This window comes from Carassius auratus, chromosome 9 (genome assembly GCF_003368295.1).
Source record: "Carassius auratus strain Wakin chromosome 9, ASM336829v1, whole genome shotgun sequence".
NCBI classification, from domain to species: domain Eukaryota; kingdom Metazoa; phylum Chordata; class Actinopteri; order Cypriniformes; family Cyprinidae; genus Carassius; species Carassius auratus.
Window position 1 is genome coordinate 21,689,293 of NC_039251.1, and position 18,911 is coordinate 21,708,203.

An 18,911-nucleotide genomic window follows, 5' to 3' on the forward strand; every position below is an offset into this window, starting at 1 on the left:
TAAATACATTTTCATTTTGAATGCTGTAACGCTTCACAAAAAATATTCAAATATTCAAGTTAAACTGTTATAAAACATTCCACAATAAGCAGGTGGATTGTTGGTGATATGTGTGGGTATCATGATTGGAAGAAAAAAAAAAAACCTTCCATCAAAGTATCAGTCTTTTGCAATCTAAGAAAGATTGTGGCTTACTACTGTTTGCCAAACATAATGAAAGGGTTATCAAACCATTTAGAAATAACATTTCTCAATGCAAGATTGCAAAGAATTTGGGTAAAATAAAAAATATATATATAGTTTCTGTATACGTAATATGTGTGTAATATACTTGTACTGTGTGTGTAATCATCAATGGTTGCATGGACTTTCAGTGGAGGGCCAGAAGTCTCTAAAAATACCTTCACTTTTGTTTTAAAGATGAAGCAAAGTCTTAAGGGTTTGCAATTAATAAATGAGCAAAAATTCTGCCAAGCAAAAATTTACATACCGTTTTTATTTGTACAAATCACACTATAATAAAGGAGGGAAGTCTCGGTCCGACGTCGGATTTTTGATGCGGGATCTGGCAACCCTAGAATCCGGAAGTGCTCATTCTCGGAAAGCTGCGCGGGAAAAGCGTCTGTTTGGGTGAGAGCGGGAGAGATACTGTACACAGAGCAACTGTGTATCAATTGTTAAACAACTTTTGTAACTTATCGAGGTGAGTGGTAAGTTTTTAATTAAACGCATTGTGGCTTCATCTGTTATTGATTAACATTACGTGCAGTTTATATAATTTTTTCTGTGTTAGGTAGGTATGCATTACACTGTGATATTCGTTTATAATCCCAGGTTATAGTTATTTGTTCCACATTAATGTTACTGTTTACGAGAACGTTTATTGCCACGTTAGTTTTAAATAGTTTGTTTTTGTGTTCATAAATTATGCACTTTTAAGCCTAAATGGCTTCAGTGTTTGTTTTGTTTATTATAGAATCATAGCAATGCTTTCATATCCACGATTTCAGTTACGTGACAAAAGTGTTTTCCTTTTGTGAAGTTGATTTTTGTTTTTCGGTGTCAGTTTTTGTGTTTCCCCTCATTATTTCCCTGATATTCCTGCCTTCATCTCAATGCATGATCAGAATATCTGTATTTCTTTATGTCCTTGTCCATCAGGTGTCAGGATGAAGGTGGTAACCTGTGAGATTGCCTGGCATAATAAGGAGCCGGTGTACAGTCTAGATTTCCAGCAGAGCGGTGAGGGAAAGATAGAGCGGCTCGCTACAGCTGGAGTGGACACCACAGTACGGGTAAGAGATCCTCTGCCTGCCACGGGGAAGTCGTGGCCTAATGGTTAGAGAGTTGGACTCGCAATACAAAGGTTGCAAGTTTGAGTCTCGGGCTGGCAGGAATTGTAGTTGGGGGGAGTGTGTGTACAGCAATACCATGACTGAGGTGCCCTTGAGCAAGGCACAGAGCCCCCATCTTGCTTCCCGGGTGCTGCGGCATAAATGGCTGCCCACTGCTGTGTGTCTGCACTTTGGATGGGTTAAATGCAGCGCACCATACTATATGTCATGTCACGTTTTTTAATACATCATAGGTATCTCTTTAAGTTAACACTGATGACTGATATAGATTATAAGACGAGAGCTGCTCTCTTTCAGATGTGGCGTGTGGATAAAGGGCCTGATGGGAAGGCGGTTGTTGAGTTTTTGTCTAACTTGGCCCGACACACTAAAGCAGTGAACGTAGTGCGGTTCTCACCCACCACTGAGGTCTTGGCTTCTGGAGGGGATGGTGAGTTTAAACTTTACCCTGGTAAGTTTGTTGAAATTGCTTGTAGTGTCTGTAAATGGTTTAATAAAATTTCTGTTTCTCAAGATGCTGCAATCTTGCTTTGGAAACTGAATGACAATAAGGAGCCTGAACAAATCCCGACCTTTCAGGAAGATGAAAATGATCAGCTCAATAAAGAGAGCTGGAGTGTCGTCAAAACGCTGAGGTCTTTTATTTATATATAAAAATACAAATGATCTGTAAATTCACATGATCTGTTTTATAAATGGATGTTATTAATCTTGTGCACAATGCATTTTATCAAAATGTTTTCATTGTCTGTTTGTTTTTTCGAGATTTGTAATTTTTTTCAAAATGTCCAAGACTTCTGGTGAAATGAGACTTCTTTCTGTTAATGTATGCTGGACTTTTCAATCATTTAGTCTACATAAATCCTCCAAATTTCTGCAGGCTCACACTCAGATGATCTGCCTCCATACAATCAGCAACAAGTCCCTGTCCTTGATTATTATTATTATTTTATGTCAGAATATCAAAGAAAATATGTGCCACTGATTGCATTTCATTGCAACTTTAAGTCATTTACTTTTTATAGAATGTGAAATGCTCATGTTGTTGCCTGTGTTTGTTAGGGGACATATTGAGGATGTATATGATATCTCATGGACCAGTGATGGGAATTTCATGGTTTCGGGATCTGTGGACAACACTGCCATCATGTGGGATGTCAACAAGGGTATGAAACCTGAAGCAAGACTAATGAATTGCATATGTATTTTTGTTTTTATAGATGTGATATGTGACCGGATCAGTTATGACAATGATTATTGAATTCAGTGCCTGTTTTGTTTGCAGGTCAAAAGATGTGCATTTTTAATGATCATAAGAGCTATGTGCAAGGAGTAACATGGGACCCTCTTGGACAGTACATCAGCACATTAAGCTGTGACAGGTTAGTGTGTAGATTTTAATAACTGTTTAATTTCAATCCATTACAGATTATCATAGTCTAGAGTCATATAATGACATACTTTTTTTTTTTGCATACTGACAGCATGTGAATTCTGTGTCTTAGGGTGATGCGTGTGTACAGTGCTCACAACAGGAAAAAAGCTTACAGTGTGAGCAAGATGACTTCATCTGCCGCTGCAGAGGGAGAGGTGAGTGTCACTGGGATAATCAGTTGGCCTTTTTTTAGTAATAAAGATGATATTAATTAAGAGATGATCTGAACACCTGAACACTTTTTGGTTCAATTGGACTGAATTCATTACGATTGATGAATCTGATTGTAGTGTTTACATGAACGCTAACTAAAGTGATTGTGTTGATGTGTGGATTTATATGTCACAAGCTACAAATCGGAATAGATTTTTTGACGTGCACACAGCTCAAACAGTGAAAGTGACACAGATAATACATAGTTTCTCACAGTTTGCACATAATAACCACTCTCCTACACGGTTTCTTTATTTGTTTTACTATTTACCCTTTTATGGATAAATATACATATAAACTGCTGTGCTGCTCATATTTATCTTGCAAAAAAAAACAAAAAACCCTCGCCGCGCCCAAAACGGGTTGCCTGTGGATGAGTCTCTAAAACAAGGTTGTCCCTGCTCACTTCACAGTGGCCGAGTGAAAGGAGTTTTATAATAACCGTACACGCATTTATACAACACTTTCCTTCAAAAGGAAGACCTGCTCGTTCATCATACGTCATTACATTATTTCTGCATCATTGCACATGTGCAGTACTTTTAGTTTTATGGTTCAATTAGTTTGATTGTTTACATGCACGCTCAATCGTATTAGAAGAGGAATAAACCACCCCCTTCAATCCGATCGAAATTTCATTTGGATCAAACTCAATCGGATTTATTAAGGTGTTTAGATGAACGTTTTTCAGTCCGATTGAGCCGCCAATCCGATTACAAACGGATTATTTGGGTGCATGTAAATGTAGCCAGTGTGTTGTTTTTACTTTTAAGTTGGAAAAAAAAGTATTGTTGTGGTTTAAATTACTCTCCTTTATACAGGTGAAGAACTACAGAATGTTCCACGATGACAGTATGAGATCGTTCTTCAGACGTCTCACATTCACACCGGATGGGTCATTCCTCCTTGCACCAGGTACACATCTTTCTTCTTTTTTTTACATGTGTGTATACTGTGTATGCCTACGTTATGTATGTGAGTAGTTATTCTAACAAACTTTTTATGTTTTAAGAACGTTATTCAACACAATCAGTGTGCTTTGTAACTTTGTTTTTATTTATTTTTTGTCCATTACCTTGTATATTCCTTGTGTAGCTAAAAAAAATAATTGTATTTATTTACTCATTTTATTTTTAGCTGGGTGTGTCGAAGCTGGAGAGAATGTCACAAACACAACATACGTATTCTCCAGAAAAAGCTTTAAGAGGTTTGTGTTTTGTTTGATGGCTTTTATGTTCCTTGAAAGCTTAATCTTCATACATGTTTATGTTAAGTTGTAAAGCTATGCATATTTATCACATATACACTGCCATTCAAATGATTAAAGCATGGGGTCAGTTAGGTTTTTTTTTTTTTTTTTTTCAAAGAAATGCAAACTTTTATTTAAAGTTTGCACGATTAATACAGATCGAATGCGATTAATCGCTATTGTCCTGTGCATTTAGTCAGTAAATCAGTTCTGTGATTAGCAGTAAATCTCCATCACTTGTTTTCAGGTGGAGCAGCATTTACTACACAGAGCCTTAGTTCTCTGACAAGCTATGTAAAATCGGATTCATAATCGCAGACGATATAATTGTAGGATTATGAAATGGACTAAATTGGTCTCGATTATGACAGCTGCTTCTTCTCAGTGTATTATGACTGTGTAGGTAAATGCTGCTCCATCGGAGAGCACGTGAAAATATCACATTTAATACATGTTTTAACTCCAAATTTACTTCATAACGTCAGTCGAGTGTTTAAAATAAATATTATGACTAAAATTATAATAAGAACCCGGATAAACTATATACGGCCATTGTCGTTTGTTTATTGGTCACGGTGAATCAATGAAAGTAGTTAAATATTCTGCTTATTCAGCTGCAGCAATGGGCACTTCCTGGTTTTCTTTTTCGAGGCATATTTGGATTTTCAGTGCGAGAGCTCCCTCTGGCCTTTGGATGGAGATTTGCTTGTGATCACAGAACCGGGCTTCACTGAAATATACACGACAATCGCAGCTTCTGCCTAATCACGATTTATTGCCTTTGCGTTTTAATTTCAATAAATCGTGCAGTCCTAATTTTATTCAGCAAATATTCATTAAATTGATAAATGTATCACGGTTTCAACAATATATTAATAAGCACAACTGTTTTTAACATTGAACAACAAATCAGCATAATAGAATGATTTCTGAAAGATCATGACACGCTGAAGACTGGAGTAATGTCTGTGGTAAATTCAGCTTTGCTATCACAGGAATTAACTGAAATTGTAAATATCCAAATAGAAAATATTTATTTTAAATTGTAATGATATCTCACAATATTACAGGTTTCATCATTTTTTAAACATTTACAAAAGCTTACAGAATGGTGGTATAAACCATAAAATGTTGGGACTCTAGTTGTCATCACTCAGCCCAACTGCTGACACAGTCTTGATTTGTATAATCCTGCTTCGTGTTTGACGTGTATTTGTGTATCAGGCCCATAGCTCATCTGCCCTGTCCATCTAAAGCCACACTGGCTGTGCGCTGCAGCCCAGTTTACTATGAACTGAGGACAAAAACAGCTGAAGGTACACAAAAACCTTTCCCAAGCTATTGTTCTGCTTATGTCACATGTGTGCAGTGGAAAGACAGTATTGTTCTTTTATGTTCCACAGATGGTTCCCTGAAGCCAGTGTCAAACGCGTTTAATTTGCCATATCGGCTGGTGTTTGCAGTTGCATCAGAAGACTCCGTCTTCTTTTATGACACACAGCAGAAGCTGCCTTTTGGATACGTGTCTAACATCCACTATCACACGCTGAGTGATCTCAGCTGGTAGGTTTCACAGACTTGTTGGTGTAGTGTTTTTACATGACTTAATTTGTGGTTTGTTGACATGGTGATAGTAGGAAGATTCTTCTGTCAATAAAATGCATCCCAATGTTGCCTGAAGTGACCAAGTGTATTTGGTCACACAAAAATGTGAAAATAAACTATAGAGTCTGTAGAAATTCTTTTTTCATAAACCTGTTAATTATAATAAAAAAGTAATTTTATTACATTTGATATATTTTTACATACTTAAATTTTATTATTTTAAAATCTCATTATTATTATTTTTATTAATGCACATTGGTACCAATTAATGGCACCATTTTATTCAATACTTTCTGCAACTTCCTTTTGATAAGACTCTACTCTGAGTATTATTTATTGGCAGTCTATGGGACAGTCTCAAGCCTCCCGGTTTTCATCCAAAATATCTTAAATTGTGTTCCGAAGACATACAAAGCTTTTACAGGTACATGGGAGTAAGTGAATGGTGACAAAATTTTCATTTTGCAGTGGAGTAACCCTTTAAGTCATGGCCAGTGTTGCTGCTTTATTGGGAAATTCACAATAATTTATATATAGCCCATGCAACCAAACCCTTATACACCAAAATTAATGCACAAGAGGGTAACCTGAAACACTTGAGCCTGTTGAGATGGTCTTTATCTGTGATGAAGTCCTTGGAAATTCACCTCCGATGTCTTATTGTCCAGGTTATAGAAAATGCAGACATCAAGAGTCTTAGAATAATTTTGGGAATAACAGTTACTGACTAACACATTTGCTGTTATGGATATTGTTCCACAGGTCTCGTGATGGCTCTTTCTTGGCTGTCTCATCCACTGATGGCTACTGTTCCTTCGTGTCATTTGAGGAAGGGGAGCTGGGCACTCCACTGAAGGAGCGACCTCCACTGGAAATGGTGACCCCATCCTCTACTAATGAGAAGAAGGGCAAGAGATCCTCCGCCAATGGCAGGACTGCTTCCCCAGTCCCTCGCCAGACCAACACACACCTGCACAGGAAAAGGAGAAAGATGGATCAGCTGGTACTGTGTCCTCCAAGACCCCCAGCGTACCTGTTTCCAGAAGAGAAACACACACCCCAAAGCGCTGCAAACCAAACCTCAGCCCAGAAGGATCACACTCAATACCCTGGAGGGCTGGGGCAAACCCAGCACCCCCAATCACCAGCAACTGCCCCCAACACACCCAAATCTGCTCCCTCCACCCCTGGATCCAGCAGAGGACCCCTGACACCCCTTACAGCCCCCAGCACTCCTCTTGGACCCCTCAACTCCAAAAATACCACAACTCCAAAGGGACCGACTCCTAGGTATGGCGGCACATCTGTGGTATGATTTGATGTCGTTGCTGTTTGTTTGTTTGTTGGTTTGTTTTTAAACAAATGTTAACATTAATTTTTAGTCAGTAAATTTATTTTATTTATTTTTTATTTTTGGGATGTTTAAACAAATGAATACTCCTATTCTGTAAGAACCAGTTTTAAAATGCTTTATTCTATTCTATTCTTTTGAATTATATTCTGTTCAAGGAATCCTGAAACGGTATACCACAGTGTCCACAAAAATATTTAGCATTAAAATTGTTTATCTTTGATTGGGGCTGGACGATCTGGCCAAAATTTATATCACAATATATTTCTTAATTTCGGTCGATACGATATAATTCTGATATCGATATGAACACTAAAAAAACAAGGCAAGAAAGGCACAGGTGTCTGTGCATACAACTTATGAAAAATGAATTTGCCAAGTCTGTCACCTCATTTAAAACACAGTGTTTTAGAAAAAAAAAACCGCTCAAATTTAATGTTTAGGTTTTTTGTATTTAGCCTTCATGAAAACAACAAATGTGAAATCGCTGTCAAATAATCATCTCAGACTCACCTTATTAACTATAGGCTAATATTCACTACCAATCAAAAGTTGTTGTTTTTTTTTGTTTTTTTTAAATCTGTTCTCCAAGCCTGCATTTATTTGATCCAAAATACAGCAAAAACAGTAACATTTTGAAATTTTTATTATTAAAACTAACTTTTATATTTGGAAATATGTTAATGTAATTTATTCCTGTGATTTTCAAAGCTATATTTTTAGCATCATAACTCCCGACACATCTAAATCATTATAATATTCTGATTTGCTGCTCAAAAATAATTTATGATGTTGAAAACAGCAGAGTAGAATTTTTTTCAGATTCTGAATCGATTCGGAAAATTTCTGAACCGATTCTGAGCTTGTTTATTTTTCCGCTGTGAGACATGTGCACATTGCTTGACAGTCTGTGATTCCACCTGCCGTGTTTAACTTCAGATATGCTTTAATTTATGCCGTTTGGAATGCAGTACTATAAGATGCATGAAACTCGCACACTGACAGACTTTCACATGCGCTTTGTGTTTGTTGTCCTGAAGCTCAGTTTATGCTGCGGTTAAATACACTTGCACTTTCAGATACTCTTATATGAAATTGATGAAGGTACACACAGTCAGTTATGTTTTCAGATCAGGAAAAACATCTGATATCGAAATAGATCTGTGCATGAATGCAGCCTGTTAAAGCGGCCACTTTCTATGATCTCATTGGTAATAATCAAACTGCAATAATGCTGAGGTAAAAAAGAAAAATTCTCAACTATTATCTGTACACTTTGGGACACTTGTTATTTTTTAAATAAGTAATTGTTTAAATAAATAAAGTTAATTTTGACTCCTATCGCACGGGTATTACACACAATGTTAAACTGACCCGGGACCCAAAGTAATAGATTCGTACCCAACCCGGACCCGGCAGATCATTTAAAATATAGACCCAAACCCGTACGGGTCTCTGGTGCACTATGAAGACGTACCTCTACTTCAAATAAAGAAGTTTATGTTGACCAGATTTTTAGTTAATCATTTAGGCTACAAGTAGTTATTGCATATATTAAGCTTGTAAAACTATGGTGTTAAATGTGATGCGGTCAAAAAAAAATTAATAAAGTTAGGCACACCAGTGCAAAAAGTTAGTTTAGAGCCCTGGTTTTAATATGAAATGTAAGGGGACTGACTCTGACGCGATCACGGATTTGTGGACATTTTATGTAGCTAAATGCTAAAGCCCTGCTAAAAAAGCCGCCTTGTGTACATTTCGGAGAACCAGGACAAATAGTTCAATCGATTGCTCAGGCATCTAAGAGGCACTGAAATCTGTGTTCTGATTTGGCTCGGTTCATACCAGTTCCATAAGGCACCAGGTTTCGGTACCCAACTCTTCTAAGTAGCAACACTGTTTAAATGGGAATCCTGAGGATACATAGGTGGAGTGGCACCCAGGATCAACGGGGCTTAGCAGCTCAAGAGAGCGAAGACCTCACCATATAGGATTTACTAGCATGCAAACTTACCACAGTGTGGATTTTAGAAAGTGCACAAAGACTTCATGTGCACACTTACCAAAACATGGATTTTTAGATACTGTTCTAAGGGGCTTTCGTGGTACTCCATTAGGTGGAATGATGCTTCCCAAAAACAGTATGTTTGAGAGTCATCACCAGAGGACCTTCCGTAGATGGGACAGAAACTGACAGGTCCCAGAAGAACACTGCAGCGATATGTAACGGAGGATTAATACACGCATGACTACAAGCAAGATAATACATATACGTGTGTGTGTGTGTGTGTGTGTGTGTGTGTGTGTGTGTGTATATATAAGGTGTAAGGTGGTCACTATGAAACCATAGAACCACCCAAAAACATCATAGGTCCAGCATAGGAGACTGTCATGCAAGAAGTTGTCATGCACCTCAGTCAGGTGGGGAGCTGTTTGTTATAGGGGAATCAGGAAGGGGAAGATAAGGGCAGATGTAAAACCCCCAAAGGGAATGAGTCAATTGTCAAGTATTACTTTGATTTGGAAGAAAGTGCTGACGCCTTGTCTGGATCACGTCCCTTAGGTCTTACCTACCTTCCTTTAACCCGCAATTCCTCCTACCCCTACCTGCAGGTGAGAGAGAAGGGCGAGCCGCGACACTAGCCTTCTGTACCCGTCTGTGATCCTCAGACCGAGATGGACCAGGAGCCCTATGTTGTTCAGGCTGAGACCTGGACCTTCCTGGAATTAAGGTTTTGAAGGCCGCTGAGTGCTCCTTCACCTCCCTGAATTTCTCGACTACCTGTCTGAACGGAGTTACCAAAAAGTTCGAAGGGCGAATCCCACAGATGTCTTTCCCCTACCACCATGGCTGCCATAGACCTGCCCATGGGGGAAGAGGCCTTGATGTTGTGTGACGTGTCCTCCCGGCGCCTATTTATTCTTTAGTCGCACCAGTAGTTAGGTCAGGGACTGTTGCCAGCTAAGTTGATGGTGATTTTTCAATGTATGCTTCAGACACGGGTCACGACGAGGCGTTCCCTATAGGGACCCCTGAGGATGCAGTTTGAAGTTCCCTTGAAAGGGAACTACATTTAAAAATATTATTATTAAAAATTATTTCTAAATTTAACTGTTTTTGCTGTACTTATAAAATAAATGCAGGCATAGTGAGCAGAAGAATTCTTTAAAATAAAACATTTAAAATTAAAAATAAAATTCTTACAGTTCATAGACTTTAAACTGGTAGTGTAAGCTGATTAATCTTATAGAATGAAATAAATGTGCTCTGAGCTGCTGCAGAGATTTTTTTTTTTTGCTGGAGACGGACTTGAATGCAAACTGATTGTCTTCCAGCAGAAGGTGCTGTGAGAGCGGTAGAACTAGCAGTTTCTCGAGTAATGGCTGTAATCAAAGCTAGGGTGACCAAATGTGCCATTTTCCCAGGACACAAACTGGCCAGGATTTTTATATTGCCTAAAATATCCACGTTTTGGCTTTGTTTGCGCTGCGCAGACCAACTGTTGTATGACAAAGTACCATATGAAACCTGCAGTACTCGTGTTTATTCAACGAAATCAAACGCCTCAAATAAATCAATGTATGGGAAATAATTTACTGGCAATGTATATCGGAGATCACTGTTATTGAAATAAATTATATCCCGATACATATTGATATTGAATTATTGTCCAGCCCTACCTTTGATAAGACTAAGTGTTTCTTTAACACCAAATCTTCATGTCTGAATGATTTCTAAAGAATCATGTGACACTGAAGACTGGAGTAGTGTCTGTCTGCTGAAAATGAATGCTCTGATATCACCGGAATAAATTACATTTTCCAATACATTCATAAAGAAATGAGCAGTTTTACATTTTAATATTTCACAATATTACGGTTTTCTTTTCTTTTTTTTCTTTAACAAATGCAGCCTTGTGAGCATTTTTCAGACAAAAAAAATTTTCAGACAAACTTTTGAACGGTAATGTTTGTGAGACAACACAGCTGACAGTAATTGTTCAACTTCAGTATTTTCTTGGTGTGACTATAATGGCACCCCCCATACATGTATCCCTGAATGTATGTGTATTTAGTGTTTCAGCCAAATCCATGATCTAAGCAGTAACAAATGTGCACTATAGATCGAATATGTCCTTTTCTTCCAGACGAATTTCACTGACTCCAATTGTATCCAAATCCCCCACTCCTTTTGTTACCCCATCTTCCACTGAGAAAGCCAAGCACGGTTAGTAGACCCATTTGTTTCTTTCTGTTGTTTTGTTTATTTTATTTAAAGATTTGTAAAATACTTTTTTATACCTTTTTTTTTAAAGTATTTGCTTTAAAAAAAAAATATATATATATATATATATATTTAAATATATATATATATATATATATATATATATATATATATATATATATATATATATATATATATATATATATATATATATATATATATACAGACACACACACATGCATATGCATACAGTCAGGGCCAAAAATATCTGCACCCTTGGTAAATATGATTAAAAAAAAAAGACTGAAAATCTGCATTAATCCTTTTGATCTTCTATTAAACAATTCACAAGAATGTATCCTTTCATTGGGTAATAAGAATTTAATATTGGGGGGGGGGTATCATTATGAAATAATTTTTTTTCTCTAATACACATTGGCCACAATTAACAGCACCCTTTTATTCAATACTTTATGAAACTCCATTTGCAAGTTTAACAGGTTTAGATTTTCTCCTACAATGCCTGATGAGGTTAGAGAACACCTGACAAGAGATCAGAGACCATTCCTTCATCCAGAATCACTCCAGACCCTTCAGATTCCCAGCTCCATGTTGGTGCTATTTCTCTTCAGTTCACTCCTCATTCTTTATTGGGTTCAGGTCAGAGGACTGGAATGGCTATAGCAGAAGTTTGGTTTTGTGCTCAGTGACCCATTTCTGTGTTGTGTTTGAGGTTTGTGTTTGAATTAGTGTGCGATCCAAACATGGCCCATTATAGGATTTTAACAGAGTCAGTCACTTACTGATTTTTGTATCTGTTGGTATTTGATAGAATCCATGATGCCATGTGTCTAAACACGATGTCCAGGACCTCCAGCAGAAATATAGGCCCACAACATCAAAAATACAGCAGGATATTTCATTGTTCACATGGAGTACTATTTATCCCTGTTTTCACCAAACCCATCTTCAGTGTTTGCTGCTAAACAGCTTTTTTTGTTTGTTTGTTTCATCTGATCATAGAAGCCAGTCCCATTTGAAGTTCCAGTCATGTCTGATAATTGAATATGCTGGAGTTTGTTTTTGGATGAGCTAGAATAATTTTTCTTGAAACCCTCCCAAACAACATGTGTTGATGTAGGTGCTGTTCCAGCTGTGGCATTTGGAGAGTCTTTAGCCACTCAAACTCTCCTTCTCACCGTGGATTAGGACGATATAGACACACGTTCTCTTCCAGGCAGATTTGTAACATTTTCTGTTGGTTGGAAATTCTTAATTATTGCCCTGATGGTGGAAATGGGAATGTTCACTGCTCTAGCTATATTCTTGAAGCCACTTCACCAATTTGTGAAGCTCAATTATCTTTTGCTGCACATCAGAAATATATTCTTTGGTTTTTCACATTTTGATGGATGATTATGGGAATTTGGGCTTTGTTTTCCCTCATCTTTATATTTCTGTGAAAAAGGAAGCCATGGCTGGATAATTTCAGGTTTATAATCACCCTGGAGTGCTCAAAATTGTGAATATGAATGGAAATATACTTCAGAGATATTTTACTCATAAGAATTTCTAGGGGTGCCAATAATTGTGTCCAAAGGTTATTTGAGATTATTTCATAATGATATTAATGATAACAATGCAGATGAATTTTCACAGCCACCTTTTATCATATTTACCAAGGGTATTTTTGGCCATGACTGTATATGTTTAGAAGAGCATTAGTTTTTCCATCTCATTTTCAGTTGCCTTGAAGGCCTTGTTTAACCTTATTTGTGCATATTTTGCTGTCATTACTATGGGTGATTTTTGTGTAAGAAGCATGTGAATTAATTATATGTTTGTATATTTGTACACATTGTCTTCCCTCCATTTATAAATATTTGTTTATTACAGAGAGACCATCTCCCCCCAGAGACCCAGCGTGCAAACCTCCTGAATCCAAGAGGTCCAAGACTGATGTTCCCAATGGTTCTGCCCAGAGCAGTGAGCACAAAGTGAACACAAAACCCAGCATCAAACCCCAGGAGCCATAAACACTGACTGTGGTGCTTTGTCCCTCTTTAGTAGCACTCACATCATCAGATAAGAAGTACACTCATAAACCAGAACCTTAAACACCTGATCCCATGGACATATGGAGTTATGAACTTGCATGTTATTTGTGTATGTATGATATGTCTGTTTTCTATTTGAAGAGGGAAAAAATACATGTAATTATTATCCTGAAGAAACTACTTCCTTATGACTTAAATTACTTTTTTATCTTTAGGACAGAAATGTTTTACTTTTGTACCATCTGTTTGAATTTTCTTCATGAATACACTTAAGAATGGGGAGGTTTTTGAAGTAAAACAAATAATAATAATTATGTAATGGATTGCAGTTTTTTGTAAAGAGTTGCTTGAACATTTTGTGATTCTTCAAAAAACAAAAAGACAAAAAAAAGTGTTAAATGACTTGCCTGGGTTGTATGGTTTTTGCTGCATTCAAACTGATTGAAGGTGAGAAAAAGATTCCATCAAAATATTGTAGAAAGTTATTTTATTATACATATTCAATTTTATTGTCTTTAACAGATTTTGATTTTGTACCACACAAGCTTTTAATGTAACGTATCCTGTATTATTAACATGTTTTACACTTAATTTTTTCTTTCCCTGTTCAGAACCCATTTCAGTATTCTGTGTAATATAAACTGCACTCAATGCATTTAAATCTTTTTTTTTTTAAATTAAGATTTTTCCCCAAGTTGCCATTTTTTTATTTATTAATATGGATAAATGGGAGGGGAGGGGGACTATTAAAATAGCTGTCGGTGTCTTCTGTAGCCACCAGCTGTTTTAAATACTTCAGCACATCTCATCCTCAGGGACTGCACCAGACTTTATTGCCCTTAATTGCCTGCCACCTGTAAATATTATTATTATTTTTTTTTTTTACTGATCAGCCACAACACAAAAACTATCTGAACCAACTTGATTCATCAGACCAGGCAACCTTATTATCTAGCTAAATGCTCATTGTAGGCACTTTAGGCAGTGGCAAAATTTCTGTTATGCATCACATTTAATGTAGCACACAAAAAGACACTGGTGCTGTTTTTTTTTTTTTTTTTTTTAGACCTGTGTAAGTTTTATCACAAAGATTTGCTGTAGACCAAATAAGTAAAACTACTTTTTTAAGGCGTAAACTAATAGACAGTGACTGTGAAAGCAGCTGTTTCTACAATTGTTGGAAAGTGTTTAGAAAATAATATCCCATTATGTGGCCCAATGCTTCTAAAATTAACCATGTTCATGGTATTAATGATAAATACAACTCTGTTTACATTTAATTGAACCGTGTCATCAAAACATCTCGGTTACGTATGTAACTTTGGTTGAGATGATGAGATGCTGTGACTTTCTGGAATTTGATGGTGTAACCTTGTCGAATAGAACGTAGTACCCATGCGAGATCTCGGGCAGGCGTCTCCATACAGCCCAATAGCCTGCCAGGGGCTCTATTCATTCTACGTTTGGATTTAACGGCTGACCTACAGTTGCCAAGACATCTCCTGATTTCTCCCCATTTGGAGTGGGGGCTTTGAAGGCCAACATAAATGGGCCACGCACACATGAGCCTAGGGCTGTCTCTTGAACTCTGAAGGCTGTGAAGCGCAGAGTGTTTAAGCAAGTGCTTGTCAAGAAGACACAACCTAAAACTGCCCGAGGTGCAGAATGTGGAGGGACAGTTAAGATCTGAGCCGAGAGGCGAATACGATTGTGCGGTTCATCCAAACCCTCCAAAGGCAAGCAAAGGAATCAGGAACTACTACTAGGAGCCTGAGAATGAGAGGCCTTGACCATCAAACTCAGGTCTAAATGTTAAAGTTGGCGTGGGTGAGACCTAGGAACCCAGTCCTTATGAGGTCCTGCCGTTTCGCTGCCTAGAACTTTTCCATGACAGTCATGACCAAATCCCTGAACAGACCGTCATTAGAAATGGGGGAGAATGTCCTTTTCCTTAATGGCTTAATGTCAAAGATGCGTAGTCCATAGTCTGTAGTTCGCCCGAGTTCTTTAACAGCCTCCATGGTCAGGCCTTCCCCCTCATACAGCTCCTTAAGCATATCTGAGAATTACTCTCAAGAATGCTGCTGAGAACTGACTTAAGTTTAAAAACAATTCTTGGCTCAAAGCTGCGTGTAAAAGTTAGGGTAACACTTTAGAATACTGTTTCTTACTTACTACATAACTAATAAGGAATTATTGAAGAACTAACAGGTTATTCATAAACACTTAACTCACTACTGTTAATGTGTTAATTAGTATGTAATATAATTTTATGATTATGTTAAGTAACAGTTAGCTAATCAATAACTAATGTATTCTGTCATACCTCCTGAAGAACTACTATTAATTATCTATTAGTTAGGGTTCAAGAAAAATAACTATGAAGTAACTACCAATGAACAGTTTTACATAATTACATTGAATTGTGACCCTTTCATATAAATGTTATTAGCAATAGTAGTAGTAGTATGAAAATGCAATATTAATAAATGAAATACATTTTATAGAGGTTTTGCCTATGTAGTGAAATGTTTTGTGAGTGTGTTTTGTAAGAAATAAGCTTCCAATAGGAACCCCACCATGACTCCAGTGCCTTGCGATAAATTACATTAGTTTTTATATTTTATATACATTATCATTAATTCAATTTCTTTATGTAAGGCAAAGCCTGAGGAAAAGTGATAATACAGGTATCCAATTTGTAATTAATAAAGAATTATAGAATAATTCTGCGGGACTTCAGACCAGATGGTGGATCAGCACCTGGAAAGGACCTCTACTGCCCTGAAAGACAGCGGAGACCAGGACAACTAGAGCCCAGATACAGATCCCCTGTAAAGACCTTGTCTCAGAGGACCACCAGGACAAGACCACAGGAAACAGATGATTCTTCTGCACAATCTGACTTTGCTGCAGGAATTGAACTACTGGTTTCGTCTGGTCAGAGGAGAACTGGCCCCCAAACTGAGCCTGGTTTCTCCCAAGATTTTTTCTCCATTCTGTCACCGATCGAGTTTCGGTTCCTTGCCGCCGTCGCCTCTGGCTTGCTTAGTTGGGGTCACTTCATCTACAGCGATATCGTTGACTTGATTGCAAATAAATGCACAGACACTATTTAACTGAACAGAGATGACATCACTGATTTCACTGATGAACTGCCTTTAACTATCATTTTTTAATTATTGACACACTGTTTTCCTAATGAATGTTGTTCAGTTGCTTTGATGCAATGTATTTTGTTTAAAGCACTATATAAATAAAAGTGACTTGACTTGACTTGACTTGACTTATTTTGAACCTGAAACATTAGGCCTATTCTAAAGTGAAAATATTGGGAACCCATAAGTAATTATTAAAGAATTATCAGATTATTCCATTTTAACATGTATACTGCCCACATTTTAACTAATTTAACAAACATTTCATAATCAAAAGTGAAACATTTAGAAGCAAACAAAATCTATATTTCATTTCCATTATAAGCTAATAAGTGGGCTGTAACAATGTTGCTACTGTAGTAGTACTTTGTACTTGTCCTTTTACTCAAGTAATTTTGAAAATGAATAGGCCTACTTTTTATTTTTACTGGAGTAATATTTTATTGGTGTATCGGTACTTTTACTCAAGTACTTGATTTGTCGGACACAGCCTGATTATTATAGTGATTATTTGTGTATAACTGTTCATTAGTAGTTACTTCATAGTTATTTTTCTTGAACCTTAATTAATAGATAATTAATAGTAGTTCTTCAGGAGGTATCACAGAATATATTAGTTACTGATTAGCTAGCTGTTATTTAACACAATCATAAAATTATATTACATACTGATCAATTAACACATCTTTCTTAGTAGTTAACAGTAGTGAGTTAAGTGAATAATCACCTGTTAGTTCTTCAATAATTCCTTATTAGTTATGTAAGTAAGAAACAGTATTCTAAAGTGTTACCAAAGTTAGTTATCAAGCATCTCATTGGTCATTTAAGTGAAGTGTAGGACTAAACCTTAAGTGTCAGTTCTTTGGTAATGTAAATATTATTTGCTTATTTCTGTTTGAATAACTGAAGAAATGTAACAGTTTGATTAACTGCTTGTCCTCAAACATTTCAAGAACATCTGAAAGATTTGGGCACGTACGTCTCCGTCTCCTCAGTTCCATCACAAGCCACTACTGGCAACTCCTAACCACTTGTGAGACCTCTCGAGCTGTCTTAAATAACTGGGAGAGTAAGAGTTATTCTTAGCTATAAGAAATTTGATAACTTGCTTTTATACTTAAGTGTGAAAGTATGAGTAAATTTTATGAATTCTCAGCACTTAAGATTAAAATGGCACTTTGAGAAGACTGATAGATACATCCCTGCTTCATAAGTCTGGAGTACACCCATAGAATGAAGCATGGCTGTGGCCTGTCAAGCAGCCATGTAAGATTTCCTAACCAAAAGCAGAAGTGATCCTACATGGCTTGGATGACAACAGAGGCCGTAACTTTCGAGATGGAGCTGAGTTCGGTACGAGATGTGCCGCGATGGCCTCCATTGCCGTGTAGCCGTGTTCCATCATTTTGGAAACCGTAGCAAAATCAGTGGCAGTGGGATTGATAATACGCGTCAAAAAAGGTTGTGTCCAGGACCTCAAAACCTTGTGGTGGAGGTCTTGGAAGACAGTGAGAGGCCTACGGGGCTGAGACGGACAGTGGCTAGACAAAAGTTGGTTGTCCAGTTTCAACTGGGCTTGATTTTGCTCTGGCTTGCTATCCTACTCTAACTCCAGCTTATCCACAGCATGTGTCACAATGTTTTACAGTAAGATGTAAGATGGGGAGGTGCGTTTCTCCTGTTCTCTTGGAGGAAGAGAATTGCATGCTTCACCCATAAAATCCTCTGAATCAAAGGGTGCTGTGAACCGCATGTCTTCATCATACCGTTTACAACCGAAATCAATCACATTACAATCTTCAGGGGAAGGGCTGCAAATCATCATTGACAAAGACATCTGGCTTCACGTAGGCTTGCAAGTGTCCTAGAGAGAGTGAAAGGAAGGGAGAAAACTTTGTTGTCTCACTCTCTATGAGCTCCAGCTCGCATGTATCACCCCAAGTGAAACAGGATTGGGGGGTTAGATGTGAGGCCTACTTTCTTTTCTACTTTTGCAGGCTATCGCAGTGTTGACAGTCAGAAAGGCTGCTAAGCGCCTCTTGAGCATGTTGTAGTCCCAAACATTGCACCCACCTGTTATGAGTGTCTCCTCCTGAGATGAACCTGTCACAGGGCTTGGCACATCTCATGTAGCTCATCATGTCCGCTGAAGAGGAGTAAAATGTTCTTTTTAAGGAGAATAGCTGAGAACACATCAAAATGATGCTTTCCTATGGGCAACAGATGATTTGTTTCCTGCAGGAAATTAAATCTGATGAAATAG

At 37.4% G+C, this 18,911-nt stretch overlaps 1 pseudogene; it reads left to right on the forward strand.

The window, feature by feature from the left end:
• Window positions 1-570: 570 nt before the first annotated feature.
• Window positions 571-13,892, forward strand: LOC113108723 (chromatin assembly factor 1 subunit B-like; annotated as a pseudogene).
• The last annotated feature ends 5,019 nt before the right edge of the window (window positions 13,893-18,911 follow it).